Below are 13,606 nucleotides of genomic sequence, written 5' to 3' on the forward strand. Positions count from 1 at the left end.
CTATAATAATAATAATGCATAGAGCTCTAGTGGTGTTAATAACTGCACTGTTATGTTATGACATACAACCTTTTATTCCCACTGTACCATTGTAGGAAAATGAAATTAATACATTTGAACAGTGTGCTTAGTTTCCTCATTTTTTTACTTAAAATGTATTCCCCTTCAAGTTAGTCATCAACATGTGTGTGTGAGTATGTGTATGATGTAGGTGTGTGAAGGACAATGTGTAAATAACAGAAATGTAACACATATCACGGTAGCTCAAGGTCAAATGTGTCACACACATCTCCTAATGGTAGGCTAGGTGATGGAGCAAGTGATTTTGAAGAGGGGCTGTCATGAGAGATGGGTGGTGAGCTGTTCCTTTGTGGTTACTTACTTAATGCAGGTTATTCTGCAGCCACTGACCTGACAGTCCTGTGGGACTATAATCTGACCTTGAATGAGAAGTTCTGCATGGTGGAGATGAAGGGTTTTGCTAAGTGTAAGCGAAGGGTTTTGCTAGGTAAAGATTCATGCTTGCATGAAATCTGTTATGGTTATTTCCCCCTACTAATTATAGTACTTTCTTGAGAAGCACTTGTAGTCTAATGTGCCCCCATGCCCCCACATATACAGACAATAGCCTATTGTCTTCTCCTTCCAAGACTGACTTCTACTTGAGTCTGGTAAGTCCTAACTAGTGTACAAATTGATTCTTGGTGTGCCACCAGTCTACATATCAGTGTGATCATGGCATTATCCCTATTCTATGCCATTTCCATGTACTGCTGGAAATCCTCATGGATACCTGGAATTATCTGTCCATTTCCAGCTGACTCTCTGGGACAGTACATTGAACCTTAACAATGTCATGGCACATTTGCTGCTAGACAGCCAGTGTATTGGCAAATTCATGTGCCTGGAACCCCTTTGTAAAGCATCACTGTGAACACTATTATCACTGAATTTCTTTGACCATACTGACAGTTTATCTATGTTTGGAGCTACAGGTGTAGAGGTGCAGAGTTTCCTTCCTGTACAAGCTGGAGTGACATGTCAGCATGTGCTTGACTTTGTGATACATTGTCACTTCCTGCAGAGCTACTGACATGTTGTGGGGTATAAGATCTTGCCATTCAGCTTGGGACTTTGTGGCACTTCCCACAGGCTGCCTCATAAATATAACTATGTTATCATCATAATTATCTTCAACAGACATTCAGCTGCTGATGTCCTCCAAATTTATTGGTATAGTAAAAGTGTTTGTTTCCATTGCTAACTATGTAAAAATGAATTGAAAGCATTACCAGTAAAGAAGCTACATATACTACTGTATGCTAAGTAAGTAGATGTGGGGGACACTTACCTCACACACTGCCTTCATTGATATGTGTAGAAATAGATGGTTCACCTCTTCACAGAAATTGTCATGCATTTAATGTAATCATTCCATGTCAGCATTCAGTTGTCTATATATATATATATATATATATATATATATATATATATATATATATATATATATATATATATATATATATATATATATATATATATATACATATATAGATATATAAACAAAAATAAACTCAAAATGTACTTCAAAACTCATTGGCTATGTCCATGCACTAATCCACACTAGAGTTCTCACTATCACGTAGGTGTCTTACCTTCAACTACTTCCTTTTTCTTACCTTCAGCTACCTTTAACATTTTTCTACCATACCACCTTATGAAGAGTCATTTGTATAACTGTGCTTAATGTGTCTTAACCTGAATGCAATGTTATGTTTTGTAAAGTGTTTTTAAAATAAGTTAGTACAGTTTACTAAATGTTGATTTTGCTTATAGCTATAACCTGCTTGAAACTAGCTTGTAGCTAGCATCTACTAAATGAGTCAATGTGAATCATTATCTTGGAACTTTTCTCCCCGGGCCTCCACTGAAAATGGACATATATCCAGTTGGACTATCCTGGTCAACAAATGTAAAATAAATAAATTAAATAAATATAAATATATGCTACTGTTTTTACACCAGTCTCCTTGAGCAGACATGCACTGTTCCTCTAGACATTGATAATAGCCAGTGTCCACAGCACCTCTGATTATTCCAGTCAATTTATCTTCTGTATCCTTGTCATCCCCATGAATATAGAGATGGTATTCCTAATCTGGTGTTAAAGGGATAAGTGTTAGAGGCACCCCCAAGTACTGGTACAGGCAAAGCTTTCAGCATTGCCTTGGATCTAGCACATCCTGCCATATCATTTCTCTGCTTCTTGCACTCTGTGTAATTGTATCTGTCCTTTCACTGACTGCATTTAACTCTATAACAACTTGATTCCAGAACTTTGCCTTTTCAGCTTGTTTGGGTCCTTTTATACAAAGAAGACATTTGTGATATGTCCTACGGGCTGCCATGAGGACACAGTTTCCCCATGAGTAAAGTTATTCTTTCTCTGCTACAATGCTACAAAAAAAAAAATCACAAACATGCCTACTATCCTTAGGAAAAAGAAGTTTGGTGACACAAAACCGATAATTATACACAGATGCAGAGTCTTAATCTAAGTACATTTATGCTGAACTAATGCTTGTACCATCATAAACGCATTCACATTAGTAAGTCAAGCAGTTAGTTAACAGATCCATTCTTCCTCTACCACTTTCTTGTACTCATAATACTGTAATATTTCATTCAGCAGTGAGAGCCAGTAATCTTCCAGTAAAGACACATGCATAGTGAGCCAAAGAAACATCCTTTATGCCTCACTACTTCACAATTAAATCACTACATTTCTACCATGTGTGTACAGTTACAAAATGACTGCAAAATGAACATCTTTCTCAGTGATATCACTGCTGCTGTAATCCATTGCCATTTACAAATTACAGTTTTACATTATCCACTTCTTTAACTAAACTCAGTAATCTAACATCATTTTGAACTGTTTCATATTAAATTCCAATATTTCTATTATTTTGCTTACCTTAAAAAGTCATCAGTTTCCTAAACTATTTGCCACCTTACTTGAGTAATCACATTAATATGACAGTGTTACACTTATTCACATAAGGTCAGGATCATTTATGCATTATATGTAAATTATGCCTTTTTTCAGTCATTTCGGTGAAAAACAGTAATGCACAAACAGCTAGGGAAATGTATCCATGTAAGCAAGCCTTGGGTAGACATGAACTCGGCCTCAGGTTCACTTGAATGCACTGGAGATAACAGATGAGTCTGCAGAAATCCCCAGAAGGGTATATGAATGCTGAGATAACCTCACTTATTCTCTAACAAGACAGTCTTTAGAAAAGACAAAATGGAGTCATATACATGGGAGTTTGCACAACCATGAAGAATAATCCATTTCCATCCAACATCATCTGACACACTTTATCACCTGAAAGCAATTGAAATTTACTAAAAGTTGGTACTGACACACAGGAATATTTATTTCTGCAAAAAAGCACCACCCCAAAAAAACTAATACCCCTGCTATATTGCATGAGGAATGTATAAAGACATTGTTCCTTATTGACATTCAGGTGTAATACTCCCAAAAGGCAGCAACAGCAAGGCACACAAGCAGTACAAGTTGTAAGTAACATAAAACTGATGACTGCATTAATGAATTGTATCCATTTTATAAATGAAATGTGAATATATTCCTTTTAAACAAAATGTAGGTGCAAAGCATTTTGGATAAACCAAATTTGCCAATAATAGCAGTGCCAGGTCTAATGCCCAGTTGTTAACTGGGTTTGGTTATGGTCATGTCATACCCCTGAGAAGTTGGTTCTAAACCTGTGAACCAATGCTCTGGTCATTCTTTCTTCATTCTGGTACTGGAACATCTAATGATGGCAGAGCCTGAGAAGACACAAGTTCACACTCTGAGCTGGTCTGACAAGGAGACCAAGAAAATGCTTTACAGTCTTAGGGATTTGTACCTGGATGACATCAAATTCTGACTTTGCTAATCTGACTAGAAGAAAATTGACATCTTCTGTGAGTTGAGTGAGCACCTGCCATCCTTGACAGGGATCAGCTGCTCCGGCTCTCAGTGCAGACACAGGTACAATGACCTACAGGATCATAGGCCTGACTGACTAGCTGAGGGGGTAGATCAGAGTTCTGTGTTATTTATTTTATTTTTCCTTTCCTTTTTTTTTTGTAATATTAAACATAGGTTTAAAATAAACTATAAAGAGGTTGCATAACTGAAGGTACTTGCTAGAAGAAATATGTGCAACTGCAAATATTTATATACATGTTATAATGCAAAAGAAAACATAAACATATCTGTAGAAAGAATGTCATCTGTATACAAATATGGGACATTTATGTGATGACATAATTTTGTGTATAAATGCAAATGTAAAGAAATATATGTAAGTACACACACACACACACACACACACACACACACACACACACACACACACACACACACACACAAACACACATATATATAGATATATATATAGATCTATGTCAGATTGTCTTTGAAATTCAGATGGCTGAGACCATATGATCAAAGTTTCTGAACCTTGAATATCAAAAAATAAATAAATACATAAATAAATAAAATTCTATTTTTAAAATTTTTGTAGGGGGCAAGCTCCATGCACCCCCACCCCCTGCTAATTAAATATACCAACTCCGACATCACCTTACATTGTTGAAAAGGTTCCACTCTGTACCTCAATCTCCATTCAAAACATTCAAAGTTTCAAAACTTCAAACATATGGTCCTGACCATATGACTTTCAAAGTTTTGAAACGTCAGTAATCTGACAGGGACACACACACACGCGCACATGCATACACGCACACACACACACACTCACATGCACATACACACATATAGATGGGTTTTACCAAATAATGAAAAACAAAACCAGACAACAGAAAGCAAAATTAAGTGGGGGATTCACCCCCACACCCCCCAATGTAGGGGGCTGTGCCCCCCAACTATATATACTAACAAAAGGATCGCACTACAGTGGGGAAAAGACATATACCTTTGACTTGCCTTAGAGTACTACTTGCCAGTGAAATGAGTTCTAAGTGAAATGAACTTTCAGTGAAATGAATTTTAGGTGATTTGGTCTCAGTGAAATGGGTGTCAATGAAATGGTCTTTCAGTGAAGTGATATGAATCCATATATATATATATATATATATATATATATAGGTTCATAGGTTCATACTAGGCTATCTGCCCTAGGGCATTTATAAGCCTAGCCAGAGTGTGTTTGGCTTTCGCCACCCATTTTAAATTAATTTTGCTATGCCTTTTTTTGAGGTTAGTATACTGTGCATCTGTCTAACAGTGACACAGAAGTGATAGCCGGGATAAACGTACGATCTCCCATCCACTCATCAAGATTCTTCTTGAAGAGAGTCAATGTGGGACTCTGCCTAACCTGGACTGGGATTTTATTCCAGAGTGAAGGGAGCCTCTGGGTTATGAATCTGTCCCTCCAGCATGTCCTATTTATTTCAGTGCTGAGGTTCAAGTCTCTCGAGCGCGTAGCTCGATGGGATTTGGATTTTCTGAGGTGCAGCATGTCCATTAATTCCGGGTTGGACATGGCTTTATACATCAAGCACAGATCGCCTCTGAGCAGGCGGTATGCCACTGAGTAGAGCTGGAGTTTCTTTAACCGGGCAGCATATGGCATCTGTTTGAGCCCTTTGATCCTCTTGGTGAGGTACTTTTGGCGTCTTTCCAGTTGCTGCAGGTGTCTGGTAAGGTACATCCCAAAAGGGGCATTGTACCCAATTATGGGCCTGATGAGGGATGAGTAAAGAGGCACGATGACCTCCCCTGATCTAGATGTGAATCCCTTCATGATTAGGTGGGCTATATAAAATGTTTTTCTAACCACTTTGGCCACGTGGTTGTCAAATGAGAGATTGCTATCAACTTGGGTCCCCAGGTCCCTAATGACTTCTTCTGTACTTAATGGATTACCACCTATGTGGTAATTTGTGGGCACTTTGTTTTTGCCAAAGGGGATGACTATACACTTTTTGGCATTTAGCTTGAGGCCATGGCTCTGGCACCAGTTGTCTGTTTCTATGAGGCCCTTTTGGAGGATGCTTGTGTCGGCTGGAGAGTTGATTATGGTGCCCAGTTTGCAGTCATCTGCGAACTTGGTCAGCCACAGTCCTTCCGTGTTGATCTGTACCGCCGAGAAATATATACCGAACAAGAGAGGTCCCAGGACTGAGCCTTGTGGGACACCACTTGTAACTGGTTTGGAGTCTGACATGGCTCCAGCAATTCTAACCATGTGGGTTCTGTCCTTGAGCCAGTTTGCAACCCATCTAGTGACATAGGGGTTTATATTTAAGCTGGTGAGCTTATCTATAATGCCCGTGTGGGGTATTGTATCGAAGGCTTTTGCGAGGTCCAGGTAGGCTGTGTGGACCACCTTCCCCTCGTCAATGGCCTTGGTGACTGTTTCAAAGAAATCGACCAGGTTTAAGAGGCAGGATCTGCCCTTAACAAAGCCAAACTGGGTAGGATCCAGTGTCTGTAGGTCCCCAATATCTTTATTTATGAGGTCCATGATGATCCTTTCCATAGCTTTGCAGCTTATGGGGCTAGTCAGGCTTATGGGGCGATAGTTTCCAGGATCCGTTGAGGCACCACCTTTGTGGAGAGGGACCACTGTTGCTGTACGCCACTCTTTGGGTACATATCCTGTAGTAAGGCTAAGATTGAACAGCAGTTTTATGTTTGATATATATATATATATATATATATATATATATATATATATATATATATATATATATATATATATATCTATGGTTTACTATCAAAATGTCGATCACCCATAGTCAAATGTACATACCGTCGGCTCCTTTATGCGAAAGTCATAATGCCGATTCCTCAAAATAGCGAATAAAAACACTAAACGTCGACATTTCCGACCGCTCCACACCACAAAACAAGTGCCACCATGGGTCAAAAGGGGGGCGAGATTTTGCATTTTGGAATATCGTTGTTCGACATTATCAACTGTCGCAGTTCGGTGTTCATATTAGTGGTGTCGACAAGGGGTGATCGACATTTTGATAGTAAACCTTAATATATATATATATATATATCTATCTATATATATATATATATATATATATATATATATATATATCTATAAAACATATATACATGTATATATATATATATAAAACATATATACATGTATATATATATATATATATATATATATATAGATAGATAGATGTGTGTGTGTGTGTGTGTGTGTGTGTGTGTGTGTGTGTGTGTGTGTGTGTGTGTGTGTGTGTCTGTGTGTGTGTGTGTGTGTGTGTGTGTGTGTGTGTGTGTGTGTGTGTGTGTAAAACACAGATGTACATCTGCATGAGTATAATTACAATTATTTTTCATGTATATTAATTTATGTAGTTATACACAAACAAAAACATTGCATTGCCACAAAATTTCATCTGCAGTAGGTATTACCATAGCTAGTAGCTGAATTATACGCAGACCATTTTTGTAAATAAAGGGTTTTGTTTGTGAAGGCCAGAAAATATTTATTAGTATGATAACTGTATTTTTTTTGCACAATATTAACTGCATGTCCAAGATGGCTTGAACTCAGGCATCTCACCCTACTCAGAATGGAGATTGGCATAGTATGGCAACTGAGATATGAATAAATGTTTAAAGGAATAAACAGGTATTCTGAGTGAGTGCAATATTAAGTAAATTGGCTTACAGAGATCTAGTAGTTGTATCTAAAATTTTAAGGAAAAAAACGAGAGACGGGTAAACAACAAAGCTGTTATGTGCTCTCTATCTAGCCAAAGAGGAAATTGAATATAACACCAGTCAACAACATAGGAGACTTACCAGATTCACTGGGAGTGCTGGTAAGACTTAATAAAAACCTTAACATTTTCAAAAATAAATGTCAACTAATAAATGCTGTTTTCTGTCTTTAGCTAAATTCATTACTATATATACTGCAAGAGTATTTATACAGAATGGCAATATTTCAGTACAGTATTGCAACCAAATCCATATCAGGCAGAAATTTCAAATGTATTACCATTTTTTATGTTAAAACAGCATATATCATTACTATCAGTAGACTGTAAATGTAAACACCACTAAGACTTGATAGCAATACATTCATTGTTCCCATCTGTTCATAATCATTTCCCATACAGTTTTAGTTCGTCAAAGATTTAATAAAAATAAAATTGACTGAGAATAAAGATTTGAATGATGTGTAACATTATGTGTGAATCTATCGTGTGTATTCCTTCTTTGTCTTACTCCCATCCTTTGTATCTCTTTTTCTTATTTTAATTATGCATTTGTCCTCCTTTATTTTCTTTATCACCCATTTATGTTCATTTTTTACAGTTCAATGTATTATATTTTAAAATATGCACTGCCTCTTTATGTAACAAGTTTTAACACTGTTTCTTTATGTTATAATGTAACCATTTGTCCTTAAGAGAAAACAGTTCCCCTGCATTCAAAATAATCTGTTCTAAAACACATCCCTTTAGCATTTTTGGATTACTTTGATGGCAAGCTTTGAAATGCATAGCTAAAGGACTTTCACTGCACATATTTTTAATATCTCTAATATGCTCCTGAAGCTTTCTCCCACATAAAACAAATCACATGAACATCTTAAAATATAAACTATTCCTGCTGTATAGCATGAGAAGTCTTGTTTAGGACTAAAACCTATCCCATTTATTTTCTAAAAATTATTGATCACCTGACTACATATCGAACTTCTACCACATGGAAAAGTGGCTTACATAAAGAGGCAGTGTACATTTTAAAATATAATACGTTAGCATTGGTAGGTTAAATAATGAATGTAATTGGAAGTATTTAATCAATTAACTGATGTATTTTTCTTCTGGCTTTTCCCGGTTAGGGGTCGCCATAGGGGATCACCTGTCTGCTCATGATTGGCAGTGGAGTTTTATGGTGTTGAGTTGCCAGCCCAGCGCCCAACCTTTCGCAGAAGGCACACACACATGCACACACTCACAGCTAGGGCCAATTTAGAGTGTTCAATCCACCTACAGTATGTCTTTGGGATGTGGGAGGATACCGGAGCACCTGGAGGAAACCCACGCGACCACAGAGAGGACATGCAGACTCTGCACTGAAGGCACCCCAGCCGATGATCGAAGCGGAGAACCTCTTGCTGTGAGGTGGCAACACTAACCACTGCACCACCATGGCCACCCAATTAACCAATGTATTGTATGTGTTAAATGTTTTATTGGTTTCACTATATATTTTGTAATTTTATTTGAAGTATTTACTCCTTGAAGGCAGTTTTTGCCAAGGCACTAGGTGAATAAAGGTTTTATCTTTTCTGTCTGTGGCTGTTGTTTTGAATTATGTGACAGAGGTCTTTTTATTACCAAAATGTCCAAAAGAATGTCTGATGAACTTTTATTACCAGAATGTTCAAAAGAATGTCTGATGAGCTTAGTTTGTAGGGTTAACTGGAGTTTGGAGTTAATCTTGAGTAAAGAGGACTTGTATAGTGACATAAAGAAAAGTACTAGAAATGAATAATTCAATATCCTGATATTTTTGGTGATGAAAAGTTGATGTCACTCAAGCTAATATAGGTACTTTAGCAGGGTACATAGTGAAGTTTGCATTATATTCAATTATGGGGCCTAATAAGGTATGAATCATTTGGTACTGTATCTTCACTGGGTCTTGAGGAGATAGCATGAAAGAGCTTTGCAAAGTAAAGAGATTCTCTTGCCACCACAGAGACATAGTGGCCAAAGGAAAGTCTGTTATCAACATATTTACCCATGTCCCTCATAACCGTGCCAAATGTAAGTGGGAAGTTATTTATATGGTAAACCATAGCAATGCTATATTTACCAAAGGAAACTACACACACACACACACACATACACACACACACACACACACACACACACACACACACACACACACACACACACACACACACACACACACACCACACATAAATATAGATAGATATGGGTGCATTCTGTTACATCGAATGGAATACATTGTTGATGTCAATAATGTCAGTGTCAAAAATTTCAAAACACAGAATATCAACACATACTGTAATTGCTCTGAGGTTTACTCAGAGCAGGCTAAACTAAAAATGGGTGTTTTAAAAGGGGGCAGGCAATCCTACACCCCCACCCCATCCTGTTAATTTTATATACTAACTTCAAAACTTGACCATTCCCAGGGAAAGGGAATATTCCCTACCCAGGGATTGTCAATTTGACAGACATGTCAGTCATCTGTTTCTGTAGACCAAATGGTTTTGACCAAACAAATTTTGACAATGCATTCCATTTGGTGTAACAGAATACATTACCCTATATGTAGGTTATTTGAGCAAAAGGTGTTTCACACTACAACTGCACAACTGACCACCCTCCAATTCCTATCAAATGATTCAGAGGGCACTACAAGAATCATAAATTAAAGAATTGCTATAAGAAGACACACCTGGATGTGTCTTTGTGACTTTACAGAGCTCTGCAAGATTGTGTTCATCAACATTTACTTTGATGGATCCACCTTGCTTAGCTCTAAGGTAAAAGAAACTCTCTCCAGAAGCAAACAGGATGGGAAGACATTGCCACGGGAATACATTTTTCTGCATCTCAAAGGACATTTTCAAGGATGCAGAGAGGTGGTAAAAAGATGTGGTTCCACAATACTCTAGACTCTTCCCAGGTGACAGACCACCCCTCTTGAAGACATTGCCCTCATAGTAGAGAAGGTCTGCAACATCAGGGCATCAATGGTCCTTTCTCTGAGAAGCCCTTTCAGCACCCCTGAAAAGTTGCCTGACTGCTGCACTCTGGAGGCAGTCATGGGGTGCTTATCACTGCACTTATTAGCTTGTACAGTCATCACCAAAGATATCTAGGCATGCAGTATAATATCCAGAAAATACTACATACCATTTTCCCTTCCACTTGCACAACAGGCCATAAGAATCCATGACATCCCACCAAGTCAGATGAAAGCAACAGCTACAGAAATAGAAAAAACTGCTGGCAAAAAAGTCATCCAAGTGGTACCCCCAGACTAGCAATGATCCTGAACTTAATTAATATTCTTTTTAGTGCCAACAGTGACCAAAGACCAATTTTGGATCAACAAATCAATTTATCAAACACTAGAAGTTTTAGATGATCATGGTTCAGTCCATTCTACCACTGCTGTGAAAAGGACAATTGGATGTGGTTTATAGATCTCCAGGATGTGCACTATCATATCAAAATACACAAACACTCCAGAAGGTACCCTCACTTCTGGATGGGAGCCAGTCATTAGCAGTGTTCAGGGCTCTGACCTTTGGTCTCAACACAGCCCCCAGGGTGTTCAACAAGTGCATGGCAGTGGTTCCAGTTCACTTGAGACAGCTAGAATTTTGGGTATTTCCTTACCTTGACAAATGTCTCCTTTTTGCTTCCATCAAGACTCTATGGATTCAGGACAGGGATTACTTGCTCCATCTCTGTCTTCAACTAGGAATCACAGTGAAATATGCCAAGTCTCAGCTCTCCCCAGCTCAAGCCCTGGACTTAATTGGAGCTCATCTGGATATGATGACACAACTTGCAAGCTTACCACAGACAAGTTTTCATAATCTGCAGAGCCAAGCATCACACATTCTTTCTCTTCCTTCCCCTTCAGCCAGGCTAGTCCTCGGTTCCATGGCAACTTACATAGTTCTGGTATTTCTAGCAAGATTTTACATGAGGGTTCTGCAATGGATGATTGTAGTACAATGGGCAATAGGACATCTCCCTGTGACTGAATCTATTTGAATTACAAATATTTGCAGGGAACACACAGTCTGGTGGATTCATGCAAAAGTAGTTTCTCAGGGCCACCTTTTTATCCTTCCTGCCCTCAAGGCCACAGTGATTATGGGTGCCTGCCAACAACCATATTACTTGGGAAGGATGATCTAAGGCACGTGGTCTCAGTTGGAGGGCAATCTTCACATCAATGTCCTAGAAATGAGAGCATCCTATTAGTGTTGCAGGTGTTTCAAGGTGTTCGCTGTCTAGGGATGGTGGCTATCCAGACAGACAACATATCAGTGGTCTGGTACACCAACAAACAAGTGGGAACCTGGTCATACCCCTCATGCTGAGAAACAGTGAGAGTGTGGCAATGGCAAGTCTCTACCAGCTGCTTTCTACTGGCAATGCATATTCTGGGAAAGTCCAATGTGCTAGCAGACAAAGTGAGCAAATCCATTTTGCTTCCTCATGAGTGGTCACTCAATCCATTAGTGGTGGAAAGGATATTTTGCCAATAGGGCCAACTGTGCTGTAACCTTTTTGCTTCCTCCCTTAATTCCAAGTGCAGCAGGTACTTTGTCCTGATCCTGGAGTGTGACTGAGAGATTATCTGATTCAGGATTTGCCCTCCAATCTTCTTTACCCCCACACCACTCTTCTCATTCCCAGGTTCCTTCAGGAAGCATTTCAGCAGAAGAGTAAAGTAATCTCATTGCCCCATTCTGGCCCCAATAAGAGTTGTTTTCCTTTAAGTGGCTTCATCTAGTTCACCCTCCCTGAGTGTTGGATCTTTCTCAGGACCTTTTCTCTTACCTATCCAGGAAAGCTATCCTGGATATTCAGACCCTCAAGTTTACTGCATAATTTTTCTACTTCCAGTGATGGCTAGGCAGTCCAGATTTTCTTCCCTGGTTTGTCATATCTGTACTTCATCTCAGAAAGATTCTGCTAGAAAGATTTATAACAACAAATGGAAAAGATTTTCCATTTGGGCTCACCATAGGCAACTAGATCCATTTTCAGCACCTATTCTAGCTATTCTTGATTTCCTTACTTCCATTTTCAATAATGGAGCACGTTATTCTACAATTAATGTCCAACTTGCTACCATTTCTTATTTTTACTTTGGCAAAAACCATGCTTGCTTGGATTCACTGAAATCATGCAAGGCCTTTCTTAAAGGTATCTTTTTACCTCAACAACCTATTAAGGACCCTACTGCTCCAGAAGATTTAGTAGTACTACTTCAGGCCTTGATGCAGTGTCCCTCTGAACCCTCTGCCAAGGTGGACTGAAAATTCTTGTTGTGAGAACCATTTTTCTGGTTGAAATTACATTGGCTAGACAAGTATCACAACTTGAGGCACTTTCTTCTCAGCAGCCATTTGCTTTTACATAAGGATAGGATGTCCCTTCAGACTAACCCTTCTTTTCTAGCTGAGGTGGCATCAGATACATCTATCAGTTAGTCCATCAACCTACATGTTTTCTTTCCAAAATTTTCCAAGAAGGGAACAATGCATGCTGCTCATGTTGGATGTATACAAACAGCTTAGATTCTATCCTCATATAACTAAAGAATATAAGAAACCATGCTGAATGTTTGTCTCCTTTCCTAAGGCAAAATTGAGTAAGGCTGTTACAAAAGTAAATTTAGTCAGGAGGCTCACTGATTGCATTTCTTTTCTTCTTTTCAAGATCAAAGGGCTAACATTACCTAAACCTCTTAAGGCTAATTCCACCAGATCTGTGGCTACTTCAT

The sequence above is a fragment of the Protopterus annectens genome, chromosome 9.part0 (genome assembly GCF_019279795.1).
Source record: "Protopterus annectens isolate FY-2018-M chromosome 9.part0, PAN1.0, whole genome shotgun sequence".
Lineage (NCBI taxonomy): Eukaryota > Metazoa > Chordata > Ceratodontiformes > Protopteridae > Protopterus > Protopterus annectens.